The 6585-nt window shown below is 55.9% G+C and overlaps 1 non-coding gene and 2 pseudogenes across 1 annotated transcript; all 3 read left to right on the top strand.

Moving 5' to 3' along the window:
- Nucleotides 1–1818, top strand: LOC146722083 (small subunit ribosomal RNA; annotated as a pseudogene; the record flags this gene model as incomplete).
- Nucleotides 1819–2615: 797 nt separating this feature from the next.
- LOC146722082 (5.8S ribosomal RNA) lies at nt 2616–2772 on the top strand. Its single transcript, XR_014925355.1, has one exon. It is a non-coding gene; the product is annotated as a 5.8S ribosomal RNA (ribosomal RNA).
- Nucleotides 2773–3829: 1057 nt separating this feature from the next.
- On the top strand, nt 3830–6165 carry LOC146722081 (large subunit ribosomal RNA; annotated as a pseudogene).
- Nucleotides 6166–6585: the final 420 nt, after the last annotated feature.

Here is a 6585-nt window from a genome sequence, read left to right as displayed (position 1 = left end):
CTTCTCCCTCATTCTTAATCAAAAAAAGTTGAGGTTCGAAGGCGATCAATACCCCCAGTTCAAACCCAAAAACACCCACTAGCGACCCCAAATTCCCCCGAGATGGGGGGCAGTTCCCGGGAAACCAAGTTTTGGGGTCCGGGGGAAGTTGTTAAAACTAATTAAGGATGACGGAGGGCACCACCAGGAGTGGAGCCTGCGCTTAATTGACTCAACACGGGAAACCTCACCAGGCCCAGACACCGAAGGATTGACAGATTGATAGCTCTTTTTGATTCGTGGGTGGTGGTGCATGGCCGTTCTTAGTTGGTGGAGCGATTTGTCTGGTTAATTCCGATAACGAACGAGACTCTAGCCTGCTAATAGGCGTACCTTATGGTATCGCGAAGGCCCCGGCTTCGGCTGGCGGGTTTTTACTACCAACGTACAAACAAATCTTCTTAAGGGACAGGCGGCTTCTAGCCGCACGAGATTGAGCAATAACAGTCTGTGAGCCCTTAGATGTCTGGGCCGCACGCGCGCTACACTGAAGGATCAGCGCTTCTCCATCCGACTGTCTCAATCGAATCTCAAGCTCTCGCATCCCAGGGTATAGCCGGCCCTAGCAGGTTGCCCTAAAAAAGTAGAGAGCAGCTTCTCGAACGTTTAACCGAGGTAGACGCGAGAGAAGACCGACTTGTGCATAAGGTGATTTACCGCAAGGTGAATTGCTGGACGTAACACACTCATCCAGTTTCCCCTGTATTCTCTCATTTTTGCACAACATTTTCATCATCTGTTCCTCATATTCTCCCACAATGTCCAGTATTTTTTCACTCGCACTCTTTGAAATTTTGTTCGTCTCCGTAAACAGGAATTTACGGAGTCTCGCACCAATTACTCTCATACACGCTATCTCACTCACTTCCGCAACGCTCTCATTCTCTCCCTCATTCATTAATCAAGAACGAAAGTTAGAGGTTCGAAGGCGATCAGATACCGCCCTAGTTCTAACCATAAACGATGCCAGCTAGCGATCCGCCGAAGTTCCTCCGATGACTCGGCGGGCAGCTTCCGGGAAACCAAAGCTTTTGGGTTCCGGGGGAAGTATGGTTGCAAAGCTGAAACTTAAAGGAATTGACGGAAGGGCACCACCAGGAGTGGAGCCTGCGGCTTAATTTGACTCAACACGGGAAACCTCACCAGGCCCAGACACCGGAAGGATTGACAGATTGATAGCTTTTTCTTGATTCGGTGGGTGGTGGTGCATGGCCGTTCTTAGTTGGTGGAGCGATTTGTCTGGTTAATTCCGATAACGAACGAGACTCTAGCCTGCTAAATAGGCGTACCTTATGGTATCGCGAAGGCCCCCCGGCTTCGGCTGGCGGGTTTTTACTACCAACGTACAAACAAATCTTCTTAGAGGGACAGGCGGCTTCTAGCCGCACGAGATTGAGCAATAACAGGTCTGTGATGCCATTAGATGTTCTGGGCCGCACGCGCGCTACACTGAAGGAATCAGCGTGTGTTCCCTGGCCGAAAGGCCCGGGTAACCCGCTGAACCTCCTTCGTGCTAGGGATTGGGGCTTGCAATTGTTCCCCATGAACGAGGAATTCCCAGTAAGCGCGAGTCATAAGCTCGCGTTGATTACGTCCCTGCCCTTTGTACACACCGCCCGTCGCTACTACCGATTGAATGATTTAGTGAGGTCTTCGGACTGGTGCGCGGCAATGTCTCGGCATTGCCGATGTTGCCGGGAAGATGACCAAACTTGATCATTTAGAGGAAGTAAAAGTCGTAACAAGGTTTCCGTAGGTGAACCTGCGGAAGGATCATTAACGTTCCGGAGGTCCTGCTCTGCGTCGAGAGTCCTCTCTTATGGGAGAGACGCGCGCTCGCAGCAGTCGGCGACTGAATGGACGCGCTGAAAAGCGCTTTAGAGAAAAAGAAAATAACGGATTTGACGGAATTTGTTGTTGTGTTTTGATATAACGACGGACGCCGTCGCGCCTCTCTGACCGAAAGTAGTCGGCAAGCAGAGCAGCGCGCCCGGCGGTGTTCGACGACGATTCGGAGCGAGACGCTTCGCGATCACGCTCGTGTGTGTGCCATTCTCCGGCCACACACACACAGAGCGTCGATTCGGCGTTAACGCGAACCGGTGGTAACCTATGCCCGCGCACGCGTGTGTGCAGCACCCACGACGTTCGTCGACGCGCGCCCTCCCCGTTGTCGCGGGGCAGCGGTCAGCGTGCCGAGAACACACGGTGTGCAACCGCGAGTGCCGAGCGAGAGGACCCCCATATATTATTATAATATATATATAACACAGAGAAGGGATCGATGATATTTCGACCAATCTGTCAACTGTGTCGGTCCGACGGTTTCTTCAAAGAGCTTCCGCCCCGGCTCTCCCGTTGCGGGAGAGACGCTCCGAACGAGAAACACACAACTCTATCTTTGTGCCGTAGCCTTCCCTGGCGGGAGGCGGCGGTCCGCGCGCGTCCGAGGACGCGCGCGGACAGGCTGATCGAAGAGGCCACCACGATTATTCTCTCTCTCTCGTCCGAGAGAAGAGACCACGATGGTTGAACGAGAGCGCGTTTTCTTCGCGAACGCAAAAATTTCGAACGATTACCCTGAACGGTGGATCACTTGGCTCGTGGGTCGATGAAGAACGCAGCTAATTGCGCGTCAACTTGTGAACTGCAGGGACACATGAACATCGACATTTCGAACGCACATTGCGGTCCCACGGATACAATTCCCGGACCACGCCTGGCTGAGGGATCGTTTTAGTACCCCTAAACTGCTTGCGTCCGAAAAGCGCGCACGGCCACGACGCGGGCGACCAGAGAATGGCGCGCGCGTCGCCTGTGCCCTGTGCAACGCTTACAATGGGCGTACGAGCGATCGTTGGACGTTCGCCCGAGGTGTCTGTGCCGCGCCGACCGGCCGCGGTGCAAATCCTGGCGTCGTCTGAAATGACACCACCGAAATAATAATAATGAGGAGGAGAAAGCGCACAAGCGTGTAAAACGTTGGCGAACGCGCGCCCAGAGAATGCTGCGCGAATTAAGAGGGGGAGCGTGTTTGTGTATCCAAGTCGTGTGTGTACGCGAGAGCCGAGGAGAAATGGGATGAGAGTAAGAGCGCGCGCGAAGGGAGCAACAAACGGCCAAAAAAAGGGTCAGACGGTGAATGCACCGCTTTCCCTAGAGCGGCGCGTGCGTCGTTGTCTCCCGAAAGTAGGTAGCGCTTGTCTCACCGTTCTCCTCTCCGTACATCACACAGACTGACCGGACTGCTCTCGCACTCTGTGCCGCGTCTCTCGGTGCGATAGCGCTCGCGCGTCTTATGCCGAGGCGCCCTTGCCCGCACACATAACGGTATTACGGAGAAATATACGGCGCGTCGTCGTCCGGCGGAGAGAGCATTCGTAATCCTTTACCTCTTTACGGAGAAGGGTTTTGAATCGCGAGCCGACCGCGTGTCCGAGTCCACGAAATTTTCGTAAAGCGAAAAAAGGGGACCGGCGCGCCGCGTCGTGTACTCGTCGAATCGATTCCGCCCGAATTTCGTATATAAAAGAGAAGGGAGAGCCGAGAATTCTCGAACCCCGCGATATATCGTCTCCATTACACCAACGAGTGTGTGTGCGGTTAGCGCCCCGGCGATTTGCCTTCTCGCGTATTTCGTGTGCTGCCGCTGCTGCTCTCTCGTTCGACGCTCTCTCTCTCTCTCCCTCTTATAATATATATTATAGAGGAGAGACGACGATGAGCGACGCGGAGGAGGCAAACGGCTACGAAAACTCACTATGCGACGACCTCAGAGCAGGCGAGATTACCGCCTGAATTTAAGCATATTATTAAGCGGAGGAAAAGAAACTAACCAGGATTTCCTTAGTAGCGGCGAGCGAACAGGAAAGAGCCCAGCACCGAATCCCGCGGTTCCGCCGCAGGGAAATGTGGTGTTTGGGAGGATCCGCTTATCCCGAGGTGCCGCGTCGCGTCCAAGTCCATCTTGAATGGGGCCACTTACCCGTAGAGGGTGCCAGGCCGTAGCGACCGGTGCGCGCCTCGGGAGGATCTCTCCTTAGAGTCGGGTTGCTTGAGAGTGCAGCTCTAAGTGGGTGGTAAACTCCATCTAAGGCTAAATACGACCACGAGACCGATAGCGAACAAGTACCGTGAGGGAAAGTTGAAAAGAACTTTGAAGAGAGAGTTCAAGAGTACGTGAAACCGTTCAGGGGTAAACCTAAGAAACCCAAAAGATCGAACGGGGAGATTCATCGTCAGCGGCGCTGGCTTCGCGTCGGTCGGCGATGTCCCGCGGAGTCCTTGCGGCTCGCGCGCGGGCACGCTACCGTGCGCCGATGTCCGGCGCTCGTCGTCGTGCACTTCTCCCCAAGTAGAACGTCGCGACCCGCTGGGTGTCGGTCTACGGCCCGGGTGCGGTGTCTGTCGCGTCGCCGGTAAAACGGCACGCCGACAAACCCTCGTCGCCCGGCCGGCTGCTCGGCGGTACGCGCAAGGTATCAGGCCGCACTATTCACGGTGCGTCGAGACCGTCGCAAGCGCGCGCCACGGTACTCGGAGGTTACGGACTTCGCGCCGTCCCCGGTCCTGGCCCGCTGTTGGTACAGTACGGTACACCTTCGACAGGCCTGCGAACGTCTCCCGCGGTCTCGCGGGAGACCGATACCGGTCGGCGACGCTACTTGCTTTGGGTACTCTTAGGACCCGTCTTGAAACACGGACCAAGGAGTCTAACATGTACGCGAGTCATTGGGACTTGTCGCGAGACCTAAAGGCGTAATGAAAGTGAAGGTCGGCCCTGGCCGTCGACCTAGGGAGGATGGGCCGCGTCGCGATGCGGCCCTCGCACTCCCGGGGCGTCTCGTTCTCATCGCGAGAAGAGGCGCACCCAGAGCGTACACGTTGGGACCCGAAAGATGGTGAACTATGCCTGGTCAGGACGAAGTCAGGGGAAACCCTGATGGAGGTCCGTAGCGATTCTGCGTGCAAATCGATCGTCGGAACTGGGTATAGGGGCGAAAGACTAATCGAACCATCTAGTAGCTGTTCCCTCCGAAGTTTCCCTCAGGATAGCTGGCACTCGGCCGTTCGCACGGAACGCGCGCGAGTCTCATCTGGTAAAGCGAATGATTAGAGGCCTTGGGGCCGAAGCGACCTCAACCTATTCTCAAACTTTAAATGGGTGAGATCTCTGGCTTTCTTGAATTATGAAGCCACGAGCATCTTTCGGATCAGAGTGCCAAGTGGGCCATTTTTGGTAAGCAGAACTGGCGCTGTGGGATGAACCAAACGCAGAGTTAAGGCGCCCAACTCGACGCTCATGGGACACCATGAAAGGCGTTGGTTGCTTAAGACAGCAGGACGGTGGCCATGGAAGTCGGAATCCGCTAAGGAGTGTGTAACAACTCACCTGCCGAAGCAACTAGCCCTGAAAATGGATGGCGCTGAAGCGTCGAGCCTATACTCTGCCGTCAGCGGCAAGTGGGGCGGCAAACCGGGAGCGGGGCGTTAGTCTTCTCTCGCGTCGTTCACGAAGCCCTGACGAGTAGGAGGTCGCGACGGTGAGCGCAGAAGGGTCTGGGCGCGAGCCTGCCTGGAGCCGCCGTCGGTGCAGATCTTGGTGGTAGTAGCAATACTCCAGCGAGGCCCTGGAGGGACTGACGTGGAGAAGGGTTTCGTGTGAACAGCCGTTGCACACGAGTCAGTCGATCCTAAGCCCTAGGAGAAATCCTATGTCAATGACGGCGTACAATATACTCGAGTGTCGAGAAATAATAATAAATATTATACGAAAGACACACGCCCGTCGGGCGCAAGGGAATTCCGGTTCCTATTTCCGGAACCCGGCAGCGGAACCGCATACAATTCGGGCCCTCGTAAGAGTGGTCGTCGGGGTAACCCAAATGACCTGGGAGACGCCGTCGGGAGATCCGGGAAGAGTTTTCTTTTCTGTATAAGCAGTTCGAGTTCCCTGGAAACCTCTAGCAGGGAGATAGGGTTTTGGAACGCGAAGAGCACCGCAGTTGCGGCGGTGTCCGGATCTTCCCATCGGACCTTGAAATCCAGGAGAGGGCCACGTGGAGGTGTCGCGCCGGTTCGTACCCCATATCCGCAGCAGGTCTCTAAGGTAAAGAGCCTCTAGTCGATAGAATAATGTAGGTAAGGGAAGTCGGCAAATTGGATCCGTAACTTCGGAATAAGGATTGGCTCTGAGGAGCGGGGCGTGTCGGGCTTGGTCGGGAAGCGGGTCTGGCTGACGTGGCCGGGCCTGGGCGAGGTGAACGGTCGGCGTTCTCGCGCCGGTCCCGGGATCCGAGCTCGGTCCCCGTGCCTTGGCCTCCCGCGGATCTCCTTGCTGCGAGGCTTCCGTGGCGGCGACGAGCCGTCGTGGTCGTCCTCTTCGGGCCGCCATTCAACGCTCAGCTCAGAACTGGCACGGACTAGGGGAATCCGACTGTCTAATTTGTGACGACCGTTTGTCGTCACTAGAAGCCGCGCAAGCACGAGGCCGACACGTCCGCCCGCGCTCATATAAACGGCCCTGTCGGGGCCACCACACATCGA

This window comes from Nylanderia fulva, unplaced genomic scaffold (assembly GCF_048542155.1).
Source record: "Nylanderia fulva isolate GAGA-0341 unplaced genomic scaffold, ASM4854215v1 Scaffold372, whole genome shotgun sequence".
In the NCBI taxonomy this organism is placed as follows: domain Eukaryota; kingdom Metazoa; phylum Arthropoda; class Insecta; order Hymenoptera; family Formicidae; genus Nylanderia; species Nylanderia fulva.
This window is presented reverse-complemented; position numbering and strand designations above follow the sequence as displayed.